This window comes from Frieseomelitta varia, unplaced genomic scaffold (genome assembly GCF_011392965.1).
Source record: "Frieseomelitta varia isolate USP_RPSP 00005682 unplaced genomic scaffold, Fvar_1.2 scaffold_582, whole genome shotgun sequence".
Taxonomy (NCBI): Eukaryota; Metazoa; Arthropoda; class Insecta; order Hymenoptera; family Apidae; genus Frieseomelitta; species Frieseomelitta varia.
Genome location: NW_025110348.1, coordinates 226,925 through 250,758, shown reverse-complemented (window position 1 = coordinate 250,758; position 23,834 = coordinate 226,925). Strand labels below are relative to the sequence as shown.

At 44.0% G+C, this 23,834-nt stretch overlaps 1 protein-coding gene across 1 annotated transcript in view; it reads right to left on the bottom strand.

Annotated features, from left to right (window-relative positions):
* Positions 1-23,834, bottom strand: part of LOC122534291 (B-cell receptor CD22) — a 289,325-nt gene that overhangs the window by 104,953 nt on the left and 160,538 nt on the right. The window lies entirely within an intron of this gene.

Below are 23,834 nucleotides of genomic sequence, written 5' to 3'. Positions count from 1 at the left end.
TGTCACTAACAGATAAGAAAAATCGCGATCTTTACGATTCTTTTCTCCAATTCTCTCTAGGTCTCTGTACAACAAAAAATCATGCGAATATTAACTTAACACTCGACGGGTGTTTGTTAAATATATAGATATTAGTAATTCCGAGAAAATATAATCGAAATGCGAAACATAAAGGCGAGACCAAAAACGAGAAGCTTTCTTATTAAAAAGAAAACGAGACAGAGAGAGAGAGAAAATGTAAAAAAATATGCAAATTAATTGCTCGAATATATTCGAGGGACTTTAGCGTTCTTTGTTAAGAGGTTTTAGCACAAGTTGCCAAAGTTACATCGAGTATGAATCGGAAAGAGGGTTTGGAATCTTCGGCGCCGTGAAATATTTATATTTGTACATCGGACTGCGTCGTTATTATTGTTTATTAAAGCAGGTTCGCGAAACTAGAACGGCAGGTACGCCTGATAAGACCAGAGCTTACTGTCTTAACACAAATTGCATAGTAATGAGGTATCGCGAAATTTCGCGTTGGCTTGCCTGCGCGACGTAGGCTTAAGCAGCAAGATTTGAAATGTGTTCTCTGCGCAAGTAAATTCAACTTAGCTCTCTTTAGTGGAGCACGCGAGAGAAAGTCAATTAAGGGTGAACCGCGTTGTAACGGGAGTATAACCGACGTCGCAGCTGGTAATGCGGCGAGGGAAATATGTATTTCAATATCATTCGCTTCTCCGAACTCTAGTAACTCTAGTTATTTGTATGTTTACTTTATCGAGCGTGTTTGTATCGCTACAAGGAACGAAAATATTTGAACGCGGCTTTTCAAATCCTCCCCCGAGGTTTCTGAATATTCTTCAAATTATAAAAACATCCTAAATACAGCGATCTTTCCCGGAGGTTTTCCAAGTATTTTCTAAAATTGTAAAAACAGCCTCCCGTAATATTCTCGTTACTTTTTAAATGTTCCTCCGAGATTCTTAAAATATATGAATTGTAACGTACCCTTTCGCGGTATCACAAGTACCTCACCCGGGGGGAAGAAAACAAAAATTGTTCGTTAAAACGCCAATTATCGGTTGCCGATGAAAGTGGATGAAGAAGAAAAGGAGGGGGTATATAAGTAACGGAGCGGAAAGTAAAAATCGCTCAATGACTCCCGTAATAACCGAAACGAGAAGGGAGAAGGAGACGAGCCGCTCCACCACGGACATCTAATCGGCAAAACGGAACTGCACCTCTGACGAACGAGCCACCCCTTCGGCCCTCTTTGTGGGCGACATCCCTGGCACGCTGCTAGCGTTCCTTCCGCGTCATTAACGACCGACCTCGAACTAGGTGACAGAATCAGGCCGTATCCAGAGCGTGGATGAACGCGCGCGCGCGCGCTTGTGCACGCGTGTCTACATGAAAGGCACGCGTGTCTACATGAAAGGCACGCGTATATGTATGCACGCGATAGAATCGAAAGCGTTCGTTCGACGAACGAACAGGCGAGCCAGCGAGCGGGCGCGTTTCGAGGCCGCGAGTAATTAACGAACAGCGTAGGACAGTGAAGATTTTACGATCCACGGGGTCGCGCGTACTCGTTAAAATCAACCCTGCCTCTGTTTCGCTTCGTTTCTCGTTCCCACTCTCTCATTCTCTCTCTCTCTCTCTCTCTCTCTCTCCGTCTTTCTTCCGCTCGATGGCCCGTTCGGATGGATGACGATGGTGCCCGTCCGCAGCGGGGAACAGGCTGGCGCCTTCTCGCGTGAAATCAAAGCTTCCCGTGGCGCCGGTCCGATCGTTCTATATCGCATCGAACGTTCGTTCGGCTCGTTAATATTTCAGCGGCGCGGCGCGGCGACCTGAGGTTCGCCGAAGGAGGACGGAGGCGTGTCGAGTTCGCGAAATAAATTTGCGGTTCAGAAGGAAGCGGAGGAGCGATAGTGGACGCCGCTGCAGGTTGCACGAAGCAGTGGAAATGAATCGCGTTTCGGAAGGGTGGGAAGGAACACATAGACACGGGAGTGGAAGAAGCAAAACGGGCGAAGGAGGGAGGGGGGGGGGTGAAGGAAGAGAGAGGAAAAAAGAAACGAGAGAGGCTTTCCTTCCGACTACCGGATGGCTCCAAGTTATTCACTCGGCTATAATAGTGCGGTGCTGAGACAATGCGAGCTTAATGAAAGCCACCTCTCCCCTGTTCTCTTCGTGTCTCCCGTCTTTCTGTCTCTTTCTCACCTCCGCTTCGTTCGTCCTTCTCGTCTCTCTCTCTCTCTCTCTCTCTTTCTCTCTGTTTGTCTGTCCCTTTCGGTTTTCTCCTGGTTCTTGCTCGACGCCAAGGGGGATGACGCCGCCGCGCCACTCCGCTGCCAGCGCGGCCGCTGTGTAGCCTCGGCGCAGTGGCGTAAACACCAAACAAAGCAAACAATGAGACACAGAAGTGTCCCACAGACCTCGATCGCTTAATGAGAACTTTAAAGCGCCTCCGCAAACTACCAGTCTGTTTCAGACAGGATCACTCTCACCTATACAAACGCAGCCCGTCTGTCTACGTACACAACGCGTACATACGGAAATGTCTATCACGGCAGGTTACAGTTACATTCTGCTTTAACAATAAACGCGACATCGAACACTTCGGGGCTCGTTCGAGGAAACGTTCGATCGGTGTTTTATTACAATCGAAACAATCAATGCGCGCGCCTTGCCGAATACTTTACGAAAACAGTTGAAAATTGGAAATATCGGCGCTGCGAAATTGCCGATTATAGGCCGTTCGAGCAGAACAATTAAACGTTTCTGGCGGGCGGGAACCCTTCGTCAAATAATGGCCACGCGTTCGTCCAAATCGAGCCAGGTATTTCTAAAGCATCCGGCTGTGTACAAACACACGCTTGCAGCGGTTTGCCTTACGTGTTCTCTCTGCGCGGCAGTCTCTCCCTCATTTGCTCCGCGCTACCGATAAATCGCACGTCCGGGACTCGTTTCGAACGCGGAATTCCCGCTCTATTTCTTCGTGCGCTCCGTGGTAATTCCCTTCACGCTGGCCGTGAATTAACGCGAGACGAAAACGACAGCAAATTTTTGCCGCCGCTTCGTCGAGGAACGACGACGACAACGACGACGAAGAAGAAGAAGAAGAAGAAGAGCGAGAGAAGGCGAGCGTCTTCAAAGAAATTTTTCGTGCTACGGCTGCCGGAACGCTCGTAAACCTTACACGGGCCGTTAAGCAAACCTATATACCGGCAGCCGGAGGAAAACCGGGGTTTTTCTTTCTTCCTTTTTTTTTTTTTTTATTATTTTATTCTTTTTTTTTTTTGCCACGGCACACCGAGGCACTCTCGTCCCGGCGAGAGTTGCGTGGAGTTGCGCGCTGAAAAAAAGAACGTACGAGCGCGAGTTCGACCGCGGCTTCGCCAGCCCGCTTGTAATTTGTATCGCGAGATAGCTGTTGCCAGCGACCATGTTGCGGTCAAAGGGAATTCCTCCGGTCTGGAATTTTAAATCGAAAAAAGAAAAAAAAAAAAAGAGGAAAGGTAAAGAATGAAAAGGAAAGGGGAGAGAAGAGAGGGAGAGAGAGGGGGGGGGGGTCGTGCAGATCGAAACGAATCGAACGTGACCATTGTTTCGCCTGTGGCTTTCTGGTATTTTATGATACGACTGTGAAAGCAACCCCCCCTCCTCCCCACCCTCTCGCTCCCGAGCTTTTGGGAATTTACAGTCAACTTTGTAATCAGCGTGTAATGCGAAAGGAGCTATACTTCGACTGATCCCATTTTATGTGGATTTTATCGTTCTTCTAGTCTTGCAACGAAGATTCATCGACGGAGCTCCCGTTCGTAAGTAGTAGGATACTCCTTGCGTTCGTATAGAACGTGATGATTAATTGAAATGATCGAGGATAAAAGACTAAATGGCAATTTATTGTAACGTCATAAATACTAAAGTGGCTATCACGCGTTGAGAACGCAGTGCGTTGCACGATTGCCAAAATTAGTTAAATGAAGCTAAGATTTTATATCTATAATCTCATTAGTGCTAACGAACGAGTGGGTATGTTTAACCACTTGTGCTGATTGCGTACCATAACGAGTGACTAAACCGTATACAATAATTCATCGCTTTCTTTTTGAACTTGTATATCACTGGATAGAAATTATTGAGAAGTGATAAATTTATTATCTCTTTCGCCTATTTCACTTGAATATACTTAAAACTGAGACAATATTACAATTTTGGGAGAAAAAATTCTCAACGTGCGTGGCACCGTCATTCCAAGAGGTTAACTCGTCGATCGATCAGAAAGAATTCTTCTTTTTAAATATTACAAAAAAAAAAAAAAAAAAAAAAAAAATCCAAAAAAAAAAAAAAAAAAAAAAAAAAATGGCAAAAGAACGTAGGTAAAACGAACTACTTTGTCATCTTCGTCACGTAGCGATACCAACTTCGCTATTAACGAAACAATAGGCGAGCGCAAATATTTGGCCGTCACACGTCCACCACGACGAGCGCAGACGGCACGCGTACAACGACGGCGAAACTATCGTGAAAACTCGTTTATCCGGGGAAAAATCGTGACCCGGCTGTTAAACGATTCTTTGATGATCGAACACTTTGCTCCGCGCGGTATGTTCAAGCACTGCTACGCGAATCAAGCATGCAACACGCTCGCTATCGAATTTAGTTTTACCTTTTCGACGATACTGCTAAATCGACGTTTTGAATAATTGTGCTAACTCGATGGTTAACGACGGTGAAAAAGTTTTTAGAGAGAGAGAGAGAAAAAAATGGAGTATATCGGCAATCCTTTTGTTAACGTTCTACGAATACGAGATACAATTTTCGAAATATTCGTGCACGATTGTTTGTTTAGATCCGAGAGACGAGTCCGAACCAATCGAGACGATCAGGTGAAAAGCAATGTTTTCTGCATGACGAAACTATCGACAAGAAAATCGATCAATCAACCGGAGAGTGAATCAGTCAGTTTAACACCCGGTAATCACCACGCATCGCCGAATTTGTTTCAAAGAGATAGGTAATCTGGCGTAAAAACAGATCGTGCAGTTTTTCCCTCGGAAAAAAATGTGCTGACCTGCGCCGCTGAAAAATTGCGATCCCCTCGAACGGAAAAATAACAGCAAAATTGTTCTCTTTCGTTACGAATTTGCTAAATAACCAAATCTGAGCCGTACACACTGAGACGCGTTGATCGTTAACGTAACTAACGTCAAAATTGACAAATATATCTGAACAGCTATTTATGGAAATATACGAGCTGCTGAGAAAAAAAAAATTTACGTTAATAGTCATTATTGGCTTTACTTTTTTTTTTCATTTTTATGTTCGATGGCTGTTTATTTGAAAAAATAATTTACGTATATATACTACACACATGTCTGTCAGATTTCAAATATTATAAAATAATCAATTTATCAGTAAACTAACTTGAACTTGTCTCGATAGAAATGAAATTTGGAAAAATTCATCTAGATAATTAATCTCGAACGGATCTTAATAAAATTGTTGTCCTCGTGATTTCTCTGAAATAGAACCTTCACATCTTCACCAACCAACACTCGTTAAAATATCTGAGAACAAAAATTCCAAAACTGTCAACCGCGCGTGATTCGAAACTGAGCGCGAATATTTCCCACCTAGGTGAAAACTGATCAGAAGTTAATCCCCTCGTTCACACTTTAAATTCGTCGTTCGAGTTCGCTGGATTTTTCTTTTGTCAGCGTTTCGGACAGCAACGGGCGTAATTAAGTGTCGCCGGGCGATCCTGTGAAAGGAATGCGTTCCCATCGTTCTCCCCATGGGACGGGCTGCAAGCGCGGCGCTCGCCTCGTAACCAAGTTTAAGTTCTACTTTATTGAATCGCCGGTCATCGTGTCGGGGAGGTGAAGTGAGCCTCTGAAACGCGTGCTTAGTTAGCCGGAAGAGCCGGTCGATTGTTACGGATGCCCGGTATCCTGAGAATTGCCACTTTGTTCAACATGGACGCATGGAACTTCATTTCGAACGACTGGTTTCGCGAAGCAATCCCTTGGCTATGGCAGATTTTGATCTACATTCTTCGCCAGCGAACATTTCGTAGAAAGTATGTTGAAATAATCGAAACACCGAATCGCGCTTACCTTAAACCAATATTATTCATTTCTTCTGTGCACTCTGTGTTGAATTGTTGGTGCACATACTAAAAATTTAACAGTAACTTTAAGCTTTATTTCTAATAATATAGTAAGGTAATAACCTAGTAAGATATGGTATAACTCGAAACATCAATGCGTAATCCTACATCACACTTCTTGCATTCGTAATGTGTCTCCCTTCTTCCGTTATATTTTCTACACGCTACATATTTGTGCCTTTCTGTGATTAATTTATTACCATGCCTTTTCATTTTAATTTTTGAAATAATTGTAAAATAATCATATTTAAATAATCAGTATAAGATGTCTCGTAAGATACTTCACGGTTAGAATGTTGCACTTGTGCGTTTCGTGTCATTTGAGGATCGGAATGTCACGTGAATGTAAATGACGTGTGCCAGTTTAACGAGTGGTTCGCCAAGTTACAGTTTCATTGAAGAAAAGAGAAACAAAAAAGCAACTTGCTGATAAACTCTCGCCAATAAATTTTCTGGAGTATTTAATCTAAAAAGAACCGAGCAATAATTTATCCCAATGTTGTAGATATTGTATTTTAACTTTCTGGGACTTTGTAGCATTTTGTAAAATGATGATGAAGAATATTATACGCGATCATTATAAAATGACGTAAGATTCCACAAAAAAGATCGACAAAATTTACACAATTCGCAAGTATATTTTAACACTGGATTTATCGACGATTGAAGTGTAGAATTTGTAACAGAGAAATGAAAATGAGAGGAAGAGAGAAGAACTTGTAATACAATTCTAAAATTCATTCGAGTCTCTATAAGTACACTGTTATAAATATATAAAAAAATTTCTATAGAAAATTCGAAATTGGTCATTTTAGTAGTGCCAGTGTAAACAAGTTTAGGAAACTAGGCAAATTTCTATTCAGCAACCTCATTCTTCTTTCCGTTCTTTAGCAATTCTATAATCCCCCGTCCCACCGCCCTTTTATTTTACCTTTATTATTCGCCAAGAAATGCGACTATAAGTTCACCGACTGATTTTAATCCGTGCAGTGGCGCGAGCTAACGTTTCGTCTCCCGATTTGAATAACAGAGGTGACGGTGAAACTCGGGTCTGAATTACTATTGTCCGAAACCGAAAGTAAGTTGCAAATTTATGAAACAGAGCGCCGCGCCTCTTTCATTCAGACATGGCCGACCCTAGCTGTGTAACGTCGTCGTTTCCGGTCCGTGACCTGGCGAGACACGACCTCGATGGCCACGTTTTACAAGCTCTGACGAACGTATACGTTCACTCGTATAAACTCGTTGAGGTCGTTTAATGAAAATTGTTACGTGGCTGCCGAATCTCTGCGCGCGGCGAATGCAGATGCGCGTTACGGTTGGCCGCCGGAATGCGTGCGCGGCTTGTTATCGGTGTCTGCTGTTGCTGCTGACAGGAATAGAGAAACCGCAAGCGAAATCTTACGTCCCTTTCCTTTCTGCGACGCGGGAAACCAGTCCGGTTGATCGCAGAAGCCTTTAGAGTTTCAAGATGGCAAACGTGAGAGAAGATTGTAACATCGAACGCCTTGATCTCTACTATCGTACGGCTCTGAAGCGCGATAAAATTGAATCGAAAGCTTGAATTTTACGATCGCTTCGAACTTTGACTAGCTGCGTTTGATCAAGCGCCGACTTGTTTTACTGATTCTATCGACACACTTTCCATTAATAGCGGTATCTTTCACAATTCTTTCGCGAAATACAGCTGACGAATATCTCTATCGGTGAGAGACGGTTTCGTTCGAACCTGAAACGGGTTTTGAATTTCCACTCTGTATTCGAGTTTTTCAAGTGATATAATTCTGCCGCGACATCTGTCAACTTAAATTCGAAAAATTCAAAGATTCGCCGATGTTTGTTGCAAATTGCTTGCACGTCAAACGCGACGTTATCGTCTAGTAGATCGTGTGAACGTCCAGGGTGTTGTCGCGATACCCTATGGATTTCGGCGTTGCCACGCGCGAGAGCAAGATTAATAGCAGCTTTATGAAGCTTACTTGATACTTGGTAATTAGGTAGAAACAAGAGAATGCTTAGCCAGGTAGAACAAGGCTACCCACGGTTCCTTGGGTAATACCTCCGAGGGTAACTACGAACTTCAAATCGGGAAACTGCATAAACTTACGGTTACAATTTACTACTCTGTCCAAGTCACTTGCGTTTGCAAGATCGGTGATTCGAATCTTCCTCAACTTATCCCGGTGTTCTGTTATTCCCTTTATCGTGTTTTCGTCGATCCTCCTGGCGTTTTGCATACCAAAAACGTAACGCCTGTCCCTTTCACACCGCGGGAAAAATACCGCGCTACACTGAAAGAGTTTTATGCGTGCCTTCTGTTTTGGAAGGAAAGCAAGGGTCCACGGAAATTTGTAGGCAAAATTGGCAAATTGATTCGTACTGCTTCGGAAAGAAATGGAAAAATACCACGTTCCTGTCTAACTCTAAGGAATATCCTCGATCCTATTTCACGATTATCACATTGCAACTAAGGTATATTAAATTTTATCTCGGTGGAGTATTTACTGCGATTTCCATCGATATAGACGGAGAACACGACAAGTTCATTTTCTGTCGTGTCCTGATATAATCACAAACTTGTTCTCCGATGATAACAAAATTCTGCGGCTACGGGTCGTCAATGCATAATGAGAAGAGAAAGTACAAAAAGAGGAGGTCAGAGAGGAAGAAGAGACGTGGGGAGAGAGAGAGAGAGAGAGAGAGAGGAGGAAGAATAAATAGTAAACAGATTGGAAGAGACAGAGAGATGGTGCGGGCGAAGCGATTCAGCAATTGGCACAAAGCAAATCGTGGCCTAATTAGAAGATAACATCCGTACTCGTGACGGGTGCTCGCGAGGTGTGCGAATGCCTCGCGTGATTTGCGAGATTGTCACGGAATAATCAACGAACGGGGGGGGGGGGAAGGGGGAGGTTTGTCACGATCGCGCGAGTCCTCCGAGCGGGCGTGCGCATCGGTTGCCGTGGAAATAGCTTCTCGAAACGTCGCGATAATTAACCGGCTCGCCGACAGGGTCCAGAGAAGGCGTGATTCAGCTGCAGCCAGACAGGGATGCGCGCGTGTACACGTAGCCGGTACATGTGCACAAAGGTACACACGGCTTGTACGAACAGCGGCGGCGTGCGTCGGTGAAACGATTCAAAGGATAGAGACCGCGTTGTATAATTCATATAGTGGGCAGAACAAGAGAGACGGCAAGAGGGCAGAGGGGAGAAGCAAATGGCAAGCAAAAGGCAAGGAAAGAGCGACGTTTCGTGAAGGAATGATTGAAATTCGGTCGTCGGCGGTCCGGCGAGGATATAAGACTATCGAGAAACGATTAATCGCGGGAAAGGATTGGTCGATGAAAAGCGATATTACCCCGCGGCGAGGGAAGTGGGATGGAAGCCCCTAATTCAGCCTAATTGCTCGTTTATGCGAATCCTTGAAATATTCATGAAGCTTTATGAGAATTTTTCATCCCGCGACTCGCGTTGCTCCTTTTGAACTGTTGCCCTCGGGGCGGAGGGGGGGGCAGACCCACGTGCAGACACCACCACGAGATGCGACGCGATCGATCCCATCGTCGCGTACCGAACGTACACCCGGGCCGATCCGATTGAATTCAAAGTGAAAAGGAAAAAAGAGAGGAAACAGACGGTCGATGTTATATCGAGGGGACTCATTAAAAAAAAAGAAGAAAAGCAAAACAGCACGCAGAGTTTCATCCTGCCGAGGGGGATTAAACGAACGAACTTAACGAGACACGAGTGACAGTGTCTCTTGGATCTCTTGGCTGAGATGAAAACAGAACGAATCGTTTTGGACTTGTGACTGTCTCGGATAGTCTGAAAGTGGTGAGGATCGTTGGGCAGTTAGATCGAGTTGAACCAACAACGCGCAATATTTTTCAACGAGCGTACAAAGCAGAGTTGAATCACGTGCGAGTAATTGCAGGCCCCGGATTTAGATTGTCGAGCTACGTGCAATTTAAGTCAATTTGGAACAAGGTTGAGGAAAATGCATCTCGTGTTGCGAAAATGTCTGCAATTACGTTGCAATAAATTCTTGTTCGGATGCGATCTCGATGATTATCTTCTTTTAAACGTGCCCGAGCGAATGTGAGAGGAATGGCGGAGGTGATACAGATAGACGAGGGTGGAAAAAATAGTGTCGGGAAAGAAATCTTTCGGAGAGAAAACTGAAAATGTCCAGAGAAATCTGGATGGAGAAAGCTGAAGAAAAGGAAGGCGACGTCAGTGGCGTAACCGGTCGTGCCGCGATTCCAACGAGGGGTGAGTTTCTTCATCGGCGAGTTCATCGAGAGGAAGAAGGAGAAGGAAGAGAGTACTTATGTCCGGCGATGGTATCGGTGGATGTGGTAAAAACCGCAGATAGTTAGTTCCCGGGGCTTCTTCCCTTGAAACAAATTGCATTTAAAGAGGAACAACGTCGAGGGGACGAGCGCAGTTAAATCTCATCGGGATAGCGCTTTGAGCGAGTTTTTGCGGTTGCCGGCCGAGAAAACATCGCCTGCCGGGGACGAAAAGGGGGAGGAAGGGTGAGCAACGCTCTTCCAGCCGAGTGGCTTGCACGAAATCAAATTGTCCGACCGCGTTTTCGCAAGTGTCGCGATATTTCCCGCGTGCGCGACCACGTTTCTTGCGCGGCCGGAATCGGATTTTCCAGTTGTTTCCTTTGAAAACGATTGGCGAGCCGGCGGTGGCCGTGGAGCATCGCCCCGAGCGATTTCCCCCATTTTTTGGAGAACCTTTTTAAAGGAGCGCAAAGTACGGCCGTAAAGCGTACCGGTGGTATCATTGCGTTTCAATTAATCGACTAATGTAACGGTTGCCGGGGGAGGGGGGCGGAGGAAGAAAACGAACGTGGTGAAAAAGAAACGAGACGCGCGGGAAAGCGGAGGGTGGAATAGGTGGAAAAGTAGAGGAAGTCAAAGCGTAGCCAGCAAGCCTTTTCAACGTTGCCGGGACGATACGGGAACCGGGCAGTTTGCCTGGAGCGAGCTTACGTCGTTTCAATTTCCGAATGGGCCGACCAGAAGGAAGAAAGGAACATACGAGCGAACGACCGAACGAGCGGCGGGAGGATGAGACCCGCGCGCGCTCGGGTCAAAAAGGAAAATCGTCAGCGCGTTGCTTTAACGAAGGGGGGTCTCGTCCAGCATCGAGGACGGTCGTTCATTTTGCGCGTACGCCCGCTTTTCTGGCGTTGAAAATTACACAACTGCTGGTTCACGAGAGAAATAGAGAGAGAGAGAGAGAGAGAGAAAGGAGGGATATAGAAGAGCGTAGTCAGAGAGAAACGAAGGCACGACGATAACGGAGGGTGGTTCAGCGGGGAAAAAGTGGGGAAGAAAAAGCGAGCGCGATAGCTGGACGTGGACCGAAGAAAAAAAGGAAACGAACAGGCGGGAAGGAAGCGGAGAAACGCGACGATACGACGAAACGAGCGAAGAGAAGAGATGGAAATCGGCACAGCGCGGCCATGGTTATATCTCTGTATATCGCGCTTTGTATGCTCGCTGTGGGTCAGTTCGTGCGGAAAGGAAATCGCTTGCCGGCGACCGAGCATAAATAACTGGTCATCTCCAGGGGAAAAAGAGATTGATCGATCACCGTTCCGGGTTATTAATATCGCTATCGAGAAGCTTGGTGCACGGTTTAACGTCCGTTTGATGTTTGCCCGTTACGTAATTCGTCTGATTATTGTCGTTTAACGCCATTTCGTCGGGAGATAATGAGTGAAAAGAAATAAGATAGAGTCGAGAGACGGGAAACGAGAGATTTTATTCACCGTGTTCTTCTACGCCAAGCAAGAGACTGTGATTGTAAATATTACGCGATCACTTCGCTGAACATTCCGAGCGAAACGAAATTGCAGCTTGACGTTTCGTAAAATTGCGAGGGAAACGTTAGTTTAAAGGTTGCAAGGATATTTTAATTCTTCGCGAAGGGGAAAAAGGTGGAAGAAGTATTGGGGAAAAATGCGAACGTCCAAGACCGGACAGAAAATTAATTAGACTCCGAGTTGATTGGCTTAAGACTGGAAAGTTAACTGTTAAGAAGTTGACTGCGAGGAAGCTTCATGGGAAGCTCTCGTTTTTATCTATGTTACACGTAGATTGAGAAAAGCCTGAAAATTTGTTTCCCCGGGTTTGATTAAGTGCCTCCTTAAATCACCCCCCCCCCTCTCTCTCTCTCTCTCTTTCTTTTTTCCAACGACAACGCTAACTAGCGTGCTCCCGAGGAGAGACAAAAGAGTCGCGAAACTTTCAGTATCCGCATCTTTCTAGAGCCATCAAGTTTATAAATCTAGGTAATTAACTCTGCGAGAAGAAGTGTCCGGTTCTATCAAGCAAATACCTGGAGGAGCGAACTTTCCTTACAGATCTCTGGACATTGTTTAAGAAACATTTTCCTCCCTTCCCCTGGTGAAACAGTCGACGGTGCCTTTTGCTTAATTATTCGCTTCATTTAACCTTTTGACAGGATCGGAAGAAGAAGCAAACGTTCCCTTGCAGAACTTCCAAACCGAGAAATTTCAATGAAACAGACATCTTCGACGACTCGCGTTTTTATGGAAATATTCCACATCGTATTCCAAGAGTAACGGGAATTCCAAGTCCTTTTTATTTTAATTCAGACACAAAGTCTTTCATAATTGGACAATTTTCTACGATTTATAAAGCACGAGGGGAAATTCTTCGAAATTACAATTACTAATTCCCATGCATATATGTATGCATTTCAGAAGCTTGGAGCACCTTTTAATTTTTGAACGAAATAAACTAGAAGAAGAAGAAAGGAATATTACTATGATAATTTCGATTTTGAAATATAATTAATTCAGCAATGTAAAAAGATATTTATTTACGTCCAGAAGTTAATTTCTTTTGAACATTTCAACGTTCTTTAAATTTTTGAGCGAGAGTACAGACAAATTCTACTAGTTTGACGGAAAGAAAGAAATTTTCCATAAAATTCAATATTACACGAATTTATTTACTTTCAATAAAAATTTCCCCAACTTGCACAATCTACAGATATTTTACCGAAGAGATTAGTTCAATTTTTATTCGTTCGACGAACGAAAATTATTGTATTGGAATCTCGATCGTCCGGAAACACATAAGTGCAAATTCTAATAAAGAGTTTTGCAAACGCGAATGAAAACAAAAAAATTTCCCGACGCATTTGAGGCAGTTACTGCTCGCGCGATTTAGAGGCGCAAAGCCGTGGTTTCCGGGACAAAAGCGTGAAACGTTATGGCGTCCAGACGCGATTGTGCCTCAGAGCCGCAACCTGTCTCGTCCCGCGTGAATGTTTTCGCTTTTGGCGCGTAACCATCGTAATCCTGGACTTACGACGCGACATTTACTGCCTGCGGTTGAGCGTCCTTACAAAGAGTGGTATTAAGCATCGAAAATTGAACGTTAAAAGCTGAATTTCTCTCCTCTCCCGCCGTATTCATCGATCTGCTTGCTTTGACTTTGTAATTTCATTCGAATTCATTTTATCTGTAATTGCTTGGCCGTAAATAAATTTACTTGACACAATTCGCAGTTCTCTTCGTTTTGTAGAAATACCCTTTCCCTTTGATTTGCAATTCTAGTCTCTCCGGTACGTTCTTTTCTCTCTCCGGTTCCAAGTCACTTAATTTAAGTTTGCGCAGGACGTCTGTTGACGCGAGTTTCGAGAACAGAATATTCCCATCGCTAATGCAAAGCCAAATAAAATTTAGGCAACACAATTGCATCGATAATAATTACACCAGATCGACGCAATCCATAATCGATAATGATTATACCAAACAAGGCTCGATCCTGTTGCTCGGCTACTTAGAAAGACTCGCTTGCGAATCTTTACGGTAAATTTCAGTTAACGTTTGATACCTTAAAAACAATTTCCCATTGAAGTTCTACTTTCCTTCTTATATCCTCGAATACGAATTTGCATAATAGAAAACGATTCCTTGGAAAACGTTCCTTGAAGAACGAAACGAACGAAGGTTAGGTTGTATTTCAGAATTAAAAAAGGAAAGAAACCTTCTAAACGTATCCGCACAATTCAACCCTCCTGTTTTACCAGCTACATAAATGTAAACTTGGATTGTTCCACGTAGAGAGCCCTCCCCCTACACCCTGTCGAGCAAGTTTCCAAAACGACTGGACGTAAACTGCCCCGAAGAAACTGTCGCCGCGCACGCAACTCGCCAAGATACACCCGTTGTCATCGTCGGTGCCGTCGGTTAAATCCGTCGTTACCGTCCGAGGTTCCTGCGAACGAGCGACGATCCTGAACCAGCCACGCCAAAGACTCGGCCCCGTGGAAAGTAACCCTTCGTCGTAACTCGTGCCGGCCATTTCGGCTCACGACGAACAACGATTTACATTGGCCGTAACCGCGAGAAAGTACACCGGGAGATTGGATGTTACTTGAACATCTCGACGGCCGTTTTGTTTGCTACGCTCCCTCGGGCAAGCGAAACTCTGATATTCCTGGCTCCGGTTTCGAAATGATCTCTGGTCTGGATAAAAAGGAAAAAAGAAGAAAAGAAAAAAAAGAGAAAGGAAAGATCGAGGAACGTTGAAACGTGGCAGGGGATGTGATTGTATTTATTGAGAGATAAGCTAGTATTTATTTAGGTTCGCGGGGAGAATGCTGGTGAATGGATGAAGAGAGGAGAGAGACTTTTCGAATATTCGAGCAGAGCAAACAGTTTTGGAAATTAGGGTTTGATACGAGCGATCTCCCGCGAGATTGGATGTCTGAGATTGTCGGCGTTGGCTGGTCTTGTACAGCGTCAGAAAATCATCCCTCCCGTATACGTATTTCAGATTTGAATAAGTTCCAAGGAAACTGAAATCGAATCGTACCTCGATACGATTTCCCTTTGCAATTACATGTCTCCCCACAGCGAAACACGGCTCCAAGAATGTATAGAAACCCAATTTCGTTCAAAAGCCTCGAGACAAATGTTATATTTAAAAATTAGAGAGATTAAATGTGCTTCAGTTCGAACCATTCTAAAAACTCCCAATTAATTCACATTTTATTCAACGAACAACAACGAACAACTTGTAGAAACGTGTCAATGCGTTAAAAATCGTGTCGTAAAATGCAACTGAAAAAATTTGATCGTTCGCGGCAAGATACCGAACGTCGAAAGTAGAAAAATTTTCCCCGTGCAGCATATTTCCCCCCCAATTACATTTCCCAATTACTTTTCGGCGAAGTTTCGCCGGATCTGCATATTGCGCCGGACGAAATTCGCTCTGCTCGAAGCCCCGAAAACGAATGTCAACGTTTGAACGTTACGTCGTAATGCGAGAGCGCGCGACAAGGATTTTCACATTTTGCGGCCAATTCCAGTGACAAAGGGGAAGCACACGGTGGAGGCGGCGGTGCGCTTTCCCTCGTCAGCGATTCCTCGCGGCGGAGGTGCCGTGGCGCGCGGGAATTTGAAATTCAGATTAATACGGAACGCGTTCGTCGTTAACGTTGCAAAGGTCTACCTGCGCATTACCATACACACGCGGTTTCTCGCACGCGCTCGTACATGCGGAACGTCGTACGCCGTTGGCACAATGTACCTTGTTCCCCTTCGAACTTGCACGCGTACGATTTCGCCACGGTGTTTACCTGTCTCTCGCGACTGGTTGGAGAAACGCCGGGACGAGCATGTGGATTTCAATGAAGACTTGCCGGCGCGGAGGAGATCGTTCGCCAAGTGTTTTCGCAATAAATTCGTTGCGTTCGTCGAGCGTAAGCCGCAAGCAAGTCGGCAACGTTCGCGGCATCCTTGCATCGCTGCCGTATTTTCCACTGTGCTCCAACACGAAGAGGATAACGATCAAATTACAACTGCGTTGAATTTCTGCGACGAGTTGCAAGTCGAAAAACATCGTGATTAGTTGGTTTCGCTGGTTCCTCTATGCGATAGAGTTCGCAGTAGTATGAACTCGTTAAAAGTGACGGATGTAGAATTTTCGGGACGAGTTGCAAGTCGAATGTCTCTCTCTCTCTCTTTCTTTCTTTCTCTCTCTTTTGTTGTCAAAACACGGTACAATTAATGAATTTCTTAGACTTCTCCCCGCGATAAAATTCGCAGAGAGCATAAGATACGAGGGAAAGTCTTTTTTTCCCTCGTTAGGAGTGAAAATATTTGAGAACCCGTGAATATTTAACGGAGTATTTCAGCGGAAACTCAACAATGTTTTGAAACTCAGCCGTGCGAGAGCATGGAGGAAGCTGTCGATAGTCCATGATAATCTCACGACGCGTTGAATATTTACATCGTCGAGCTCATTACTTTATTTACGTGCGTTTGAAAGTTTCAGAGTCTCCGCCTTTTGCACGGGACTCTATAAAATAACCTCTCTACAATATTTGGCGCGACGATGCCTGCAACTTTTTGAAAATTCAAATCATACAGATGAGTCCGTAAAATTTATCTCGACAAACAGCCTTGTAGAATTCACAGTAGAATTTATACGCAACAAATAAATTCAATCCTGAATGAGAGTGACGTCGTTGATGCGAATTTTCTCGCTGCTTTCGAATCTAAAAATTGGCCCCTCTGGGATAAAATATTCCTCCTCCTCGCTTCCCGAGCTTAGAACAGAGTTCCAGCGAATAAAATTTCGCGCAAGGGTAAATATCCTCGTGTAATACAGAGCCGTCCCTTAAATTCGCGAACCCGGCCTGAATCGAATGGGAAGACGTCCGGTTCCTAATGGTTTTCTGGACGTCTCTTGAAATTATGCGAGTCTAATCCCTGCGGCAACCGTGGAAATCCGGTAAGCGGGATCCACGGGCCCTCGTCGCGTCTCTGCCACGACGATCTGGCATCCACCACGAAGAAGACGACATCACGATCGTGGAATATCACCGTCACGAGAGCCCCGGTTTAAATTGAGAAACAGAGAGAAAGAGCCACGCGGTCTAGAATTATTAAACGTCAGGGAGACGTCGCTCAATATTTGAAAGGTACTTCGAGGATTGCTTCTATTCAAGACGTTGACGAAATAAAATTCAATTGGTTTGGAAATATAACGGTGAAAACGATCCGAGAGATTAATTTAAAACTTTGCTCGCAGGTTGCACGCATTGAAAGTGCGCGAAATTAATTATATTTCGTCGAAATACTTTTCAGGAAATTGCTCTTTCCCATTTTTGTAAGTGAAAAAATTGCAAACGAAGTGCAAAGGAACGTGACCTCTTCCCGCGGCGATTTTCATATATTAAATTCCGGCATGTACAGTGAAAAATCGGGAAAGAAGGCGGTGGATCGAATTCGTTCGACTTTCAAGCCGGACCAAAGTACGAAGAAAAATCCCGTAACGCGAGATTGTCCCGTAGAAGGGGGGAAGTTCCTTTTCGATGATCACAGAGCCTCGTCTTCCGCGGCACCGCTTTGGAATACTAATACTAAACTTCGCCCGTTAGCAACGTCAAAGACTTTTTGCAGAGAGCGGAGTCTGCACGTGAGAGAAATAAAAATTGCGGGCCCTTTATATACGGAGAGCAAGGGATACGTCGGTGACTATGTAATCGAGAACGATCCCTCCGACATCGTTGGACAATTATACACTTTCCGCCAACTAGTGAATTACAACTGAATTCTGTTGATCTCTTCGTATTTCCACGAGAATATTTTAATCTATATTTATTATTCTACATTTATTTTCTATATTTTTTGTAATTTTTTAATCTATATTCGCGAAACTGCGCATATAGATATATTACGAATATATCTCACCTTTGCTGGTACATGTATTGAAGGAAAATTTCAAAGTTTAATTCTTCTCTATCACGAAACACATATACGTTCAATTTTCGCACAAAGTTGATCTAACGTAAAACTGTCGTCTTTTACCTCGTCAAGTGTCACAGAACACGTTATTCTTCATGAATTATCGTTACAACGGAAAAATTCGATTAGCCGGCCAATCGTGCGGTCACGTCGTGTCTTTCTACCGACTAGCCCTCAAATCGCCTTATATCCGCCGGTAAATTTTCACCCCTCGGCATCGGCCTCTGTAACCCTGTCGCGCACGAACGAAACGGGGTTAATTCGTCGGAAAACTCGATGAACCGGCGATCTTAAATCTCGCATGCACCAGCCAGACGAGAGAAAACAATGGGAGGATCAAATTTTAGAGGCTCGTCCCGGCTAAATTAACACGTGCCACCGTGTCGGAATATTCCGGAGGGATTACCTATCGACAAGACACATGCTCGTGTGCCCCCATTTTTCCCTCCGTTCGCTTTACTGTATCGTACGCCATCGTTCTCCACTTTATCCACGGTAGAGAGAGAGAGAGAGAGAGAGAGAAACCTGAAAAGCTGTGTGTGGCTACTACCGACGCGATAACAACGAAACCAGCTCCCTTTGCCCGTAATAAATTCGCGTTCTCCATTACGAACACGCTGCAGATTTTTGCGCGAATTTTCATTTTCGTGGATTCGCGCGATCGAGGAAATAGAACTACAGATTAAAGGCGGTCGAAATTCGTTATGAACACGCCGCGTGTGTCAATGTAAATTTTCATTTTTATGGACATGATCAAGGACACAGATTAAAGGGCTTGATTTTCATCAAACGCATGTCCCGAGATTATACTGTCACGGGTTTCAGATATTTTCAACGGTGCTAGATATATATTTGCTGCGTTCGAAATCGAAGTGGAAAAGCGAGCGAGTCATTCTGTGTTTCGTATTAAAATTTATGATAAGTGCCGTGAGTAAATGACGCATGCGTTGCGGGTACGTCCGTTATAGGATTAAAAGTTGTAACAAGCACTCCGCTTTGGATATTCCATGTATTATGGCATACTGCGCCGCATTGCGTTGCGTTGCATCGTTAAATCTTGCATCGGGCAAAAATCACAAAATGAAAATCCACGGTCTAATTACGGGGTTGAAATAAATCCGCTAGTCTAATTGCAAAAACGATAAAAATCCACCGATTGTAAATATATGCCGAGGCGGTTCCTTTGATCGCGCGATTCACGCGAAATAATATTTCGTCGCGTGCAACTTTCCCTTTGAAGCAAAATTTCCGCCAACAGCGGAGGATCTTTACACGTCGGTATCAATAAACCGTATCCCTCCTTCTCCCCCTCACCCCATTAAACGCCTAAGCAAAGGTTGTTTTTCAATCATCCTTCGTGGCAACGGACTCGACGGAAGCTTCTGGTTTACCTTACGCTTTCCAGCTGCTCCTTCTGATTACGTGAATGAAAAAAAAGCGAAGAGGCGAACGCAAGCTCGGCTCGAAGGAGCTTACAGCTTAACTATCCTCCTGCGCGAGAGGATCGGGGGTGAAGTGGTTCGGAAAAAATTTTCGCAGCAGAGGCGAGAATAGGAAGTGCGTAAGGAGAATCGACTAGAAGGAGAATCCTGTTTATTACGAGCGCAGCGAGACACGAACGATTATTGAAATGCACGTCTGTGCGTCTGTGTTGAATTTCTGAAAATGTTTCGCGCAGAAGTGTTTCTCGAAAACGCCGTTCGAGAGCGGCGGATTTTAGAAAATAATCGACTGGTATTTTGTCACTTACGGTGGAATTAATTTCAGCGTATTGTAGTAAGATAAATTTTGTCGTCAGCGTCAGCAATTACATCTCGATTGACGCATTGCGAATGACACATTTACGATGGGAGAATTTTTATATACAAGTATCTATACAGTATTGGAAACTATACAGTATCTATATAATACTATATAGTATCTATATACTACTATAATACTATATAGTATCTATATACTACTATAATACTATACAGTATCTATACAGTATCTACATAATATTGTATAGTACTATATAATACTATATAGTATCTATACAGTATCTACATAATACTATATAGTATCTATACAATATCTATATACTACCATATAGTATCTATATCAGTATCTGTTACATGAAACATTTTTAATTTTATCAACACCGTATGTTCCTTCAAGTGTTCAAACACTTTCGTGAGCAATCATTTTCGCGTCAAAATTAAATAATTATACAATATTTCAGAGACCTTGTTCTACAATTTGGCACCACAGTTTTGATACAAGTGGACATTTTCGATTACAATTCAACGACCGAACGAAAACGTTGTCGACGAATGACGCGAATGTCACCTGAGTTCAACTGAGTTTGTGGCCGGTCTGATCGAGTATAATAACGTAATTATTAAACATTAAATAACGCAACTGTCACTGTTATCTATCTCCCAGGTGTTGACTCGAAACATGCAGCTCCTCTTCGTTCTTCCCGGCAGAGCTCTCGCGTAACCGCTTCGTTAGAGGAACCCTTTGTTTTTCTCCTCGCTTTTTCCTGTTTTTTTTTTTTCTTTTTTCTTCGTCATTACCCCCCTTCCCTCCCCCCAACCCCTCCGTCCTTGTTCTGCGCACGCGGCAGAAAAATATTAGTTATCGAATTCCGATAATAACGCGTCAAAGATGACGAGTCCGGTGTAAATAAGCCAGGAAATTGTTATTCGCCATGGGGTTGAAATTGAAAGTACGCGGGGGCGGTGGTAGACGCGAAACGCGAAGCCAGACGCCGGGATAACAATGATTCCCTCCCCCCCCACCCTCTCCTCCTCTCCTCCCCGCCCCATCGAACATCCTCTCGCCGGTTTCTCCGGCCTGACTTCTTACCCGAGCAATATCGCGGCAAGTTTTCTTGCCAGTCTGCAACCTGCTAACCCTTTCAGCAGCTACGGCGTAGCAAGGACGAGCACGCTCTCCAAGAGGCAAGTTAGTTTACGGAGAACTTGTATATGGAGTGTCTTCCGAGGATGGGTAGGGTGTACGGAAGGAAGATCGAGACGATGTATAGGGCGTTCCTGTAGGAAAAGGCAGGTCGCTTCGTAGTCGGGCTTGCTCCTTCGGTTGATTGTAACGTAGTATATTTGCATTTTAATTACCACGTGGAACACCGGTTGAAGGACCAATGTTTGCTCGGTTGGAAATACTTTATTCGCGCGAGAGATATTACGAATTGTTGAGGCTGAAAAAGTTGTATTCTACTGAAACATTGAAGAAATTCTGTCTATATTGAGGATTTTCAATGTTTCGTACGTTTTTTAGAAGATCGAAGGATCGGAACGAGAGTTAATTACACGACAATAAGTGACGTTTTATTATTTGTTATTACTGAGTATTGATTCTGTGCCGAGTACGGAATATAAATTATAAAAGATAAGTAATTTATTTCTTTCTAAGGGGCTAATTTTCTTCAAAAAACTTCAAATTTGTGAAGGCCAAACCAATCTTCAAAATTTCCCACCGTCCCAAATTTACCTACTTGCCAAAGCGAATTTCCCTTGGAAACTTTAGATTTGTCAAGACCAGGCTCCTATACCACAATTTTCTTCTTTCTTCAAAATTCACTTCTTAAAGCTGGGAAATTTTGCCGGGAAAACTTCAGATTTGTCTAGACCAGCCTCGTTACCTCGTACGAACACTTTCATCGTTAATTTCCTCCGACAAGATTCGTAGCTTCTTTTAACGTCGTCGCGGCACATTGAAAACAATAAATAAATCTGAGAAACAAGAGACGAGACTGACTGAAGTTAAAAGAACTTTGAAGTGAAAAGACTTTCATCGACACGAACGGAGTAAAATAGAAAATCAGCCGTCTGCTTCTTCCTTTCTGGGGAAACAAACCCTCTCCCGCGAGGAAGAGGAGAGTAAAAGAAGAAAGAAATATGTCGAGACGATGAACGTGGTTCGACGAGGAGAAAAAACCACGACGCCGAGACGGAGAAATGTCATTTTCCCAAGGTTGCAGAAAGGAATAAAGTCGAAGACACTGGATGAAAAAGCAGAATAAGGCGGGACCCGCGAGAGGCTCGAGAGAGGAAAGGATGAATATACGGCCACAGAGTGGATGTTTGTACAACCCAATTTTTCGCTCGATTGCCGTCCTCTACGCGATTTCCTATCTTTGTGCCCTCTTGCCCTCTATCGCCCCTCGGCGTAATATTTTCCTTAGTTTCCCCGTGTATCCGGTGGCCACGTTACACTCTTACAAGGAGAACACTCTCTCTCTCTCTCTCTCTCTCTCTCTCTTGCATCTTTCCGCCTCGTTCCGTATTCCGTGTATATATCCGGGGCCCTGGAATTTCATTTTGATTCAAAGTTCAAGACGCGCCGTCCGACCCGTATTTACCGGCGGTGAAGTTTCATCGAGGCATGTAAATAATGTGTCGGCCAGGGACCGGGCCGGCTCGACTCGAAAAACGACCAGCAAACGCGTTGCCATGGGTCAGCCAGTGAAAGATAGAACGCACGTTATATATATAAAACACAGAAAAATAAAAAATATGGAAGGAAATGCAACGTAGGAAAGCTGGAAGCTAAATGTACAAATTAAGATTAAAACTCGGTGCGCGACGATTCCCCGATTCGTCGAGGAGAGACAATTCGCCGATTTACACTTGTAATGAATTAACGAACGATCGTCTGATCTAATTGTCGGTTTTCAATTAAAGACAAAAAACGATTCTTCTTTATTCTAGAGGAAAGAGAGGAGAAAGGAAGGCAAGAGGGAGGAAAGAAAATTGGGGTGGAGAGAGAAAGGAAACAGATAGGGAAGGTGGTGGACGGGGGAAAGGAAAAAGAAAGGAAGCAGTTGGTGAGTGTGTAATTCCACGGGAAAAGGTAGGCGAGAGAAAGGCTTGCGGCGTTGTTTGTTGCCTCATTGCCCGCGGTTAACTGCCAACAACAAAAACTTTCTACCGTCGACGAACGTTACGTCCTATTACCTGTGCCTTGTGTCCTATGCTGTTCCGCGTGCCTTTCTTCTTCGTCGCATTCCACGCCCTCTCTCTCTCTCTCTCTTTCTCTCTCTCTCTTTCTACCCTTTCGCCTTCGTCACCGTGACGAAACGCCCGTTTATAAAACTCCTACGAGAACATATTCCCCGCAAATTTGCATGGAAAGTATTTCGTCCGGTAATCGCGTTACATCGGCACACGTACACACACGCGCGCACGCGCACGTTCCAGAGGGGAAGTCCTGGCGATCGTCGGCCTCGAAAATAAGCCAGAACGATGTCAAGGCGGAGGTGAAATATGGTCTAGGAGGGTTTTTCGGCAGATTACGATATAAACATCATATTCGAAGTTTCTCGTATCGATCGGTAGAATAAGTCGTCGCGTTGCCACGCGCCTTAATAAGTTCGTTGATACTGTTCGATACGCAATCGAGAAAAAGTTTAAAGAGTTAAGCAGGAACGTAGCGTGATTTTATTAAATTGAATTGCAATTGACGAGAGAAATGACCGTGTAATTTAAGCAGACACGTACCTTTGTAACTCGAAAACGAAATCTGAAGTAATAATTTATTTCACCAACTGGATTTTACTGCTTAAACTTTGAGTCTTATGCGTATTTTCGTACATTCTTTGCATACAAAAATGGATTGGCAATCCATGATGGATTTTCGTATCTTCTCTCTCGTTGAATGTTTAACTAACGAACAATTTAGGTTCTTGGATTACTAAAATTAACGACATTTTAAATTAAATTTTCCGTGTAATTAAATTAAATTGAAATTTTCAAAATTAGATTTTCATGCTCTTCAGTGATTTAATAATTCAGGATTGACAGAGGAAAACGTTCAATACAAATTTTATTCATGCGTGTGTAAAATATTA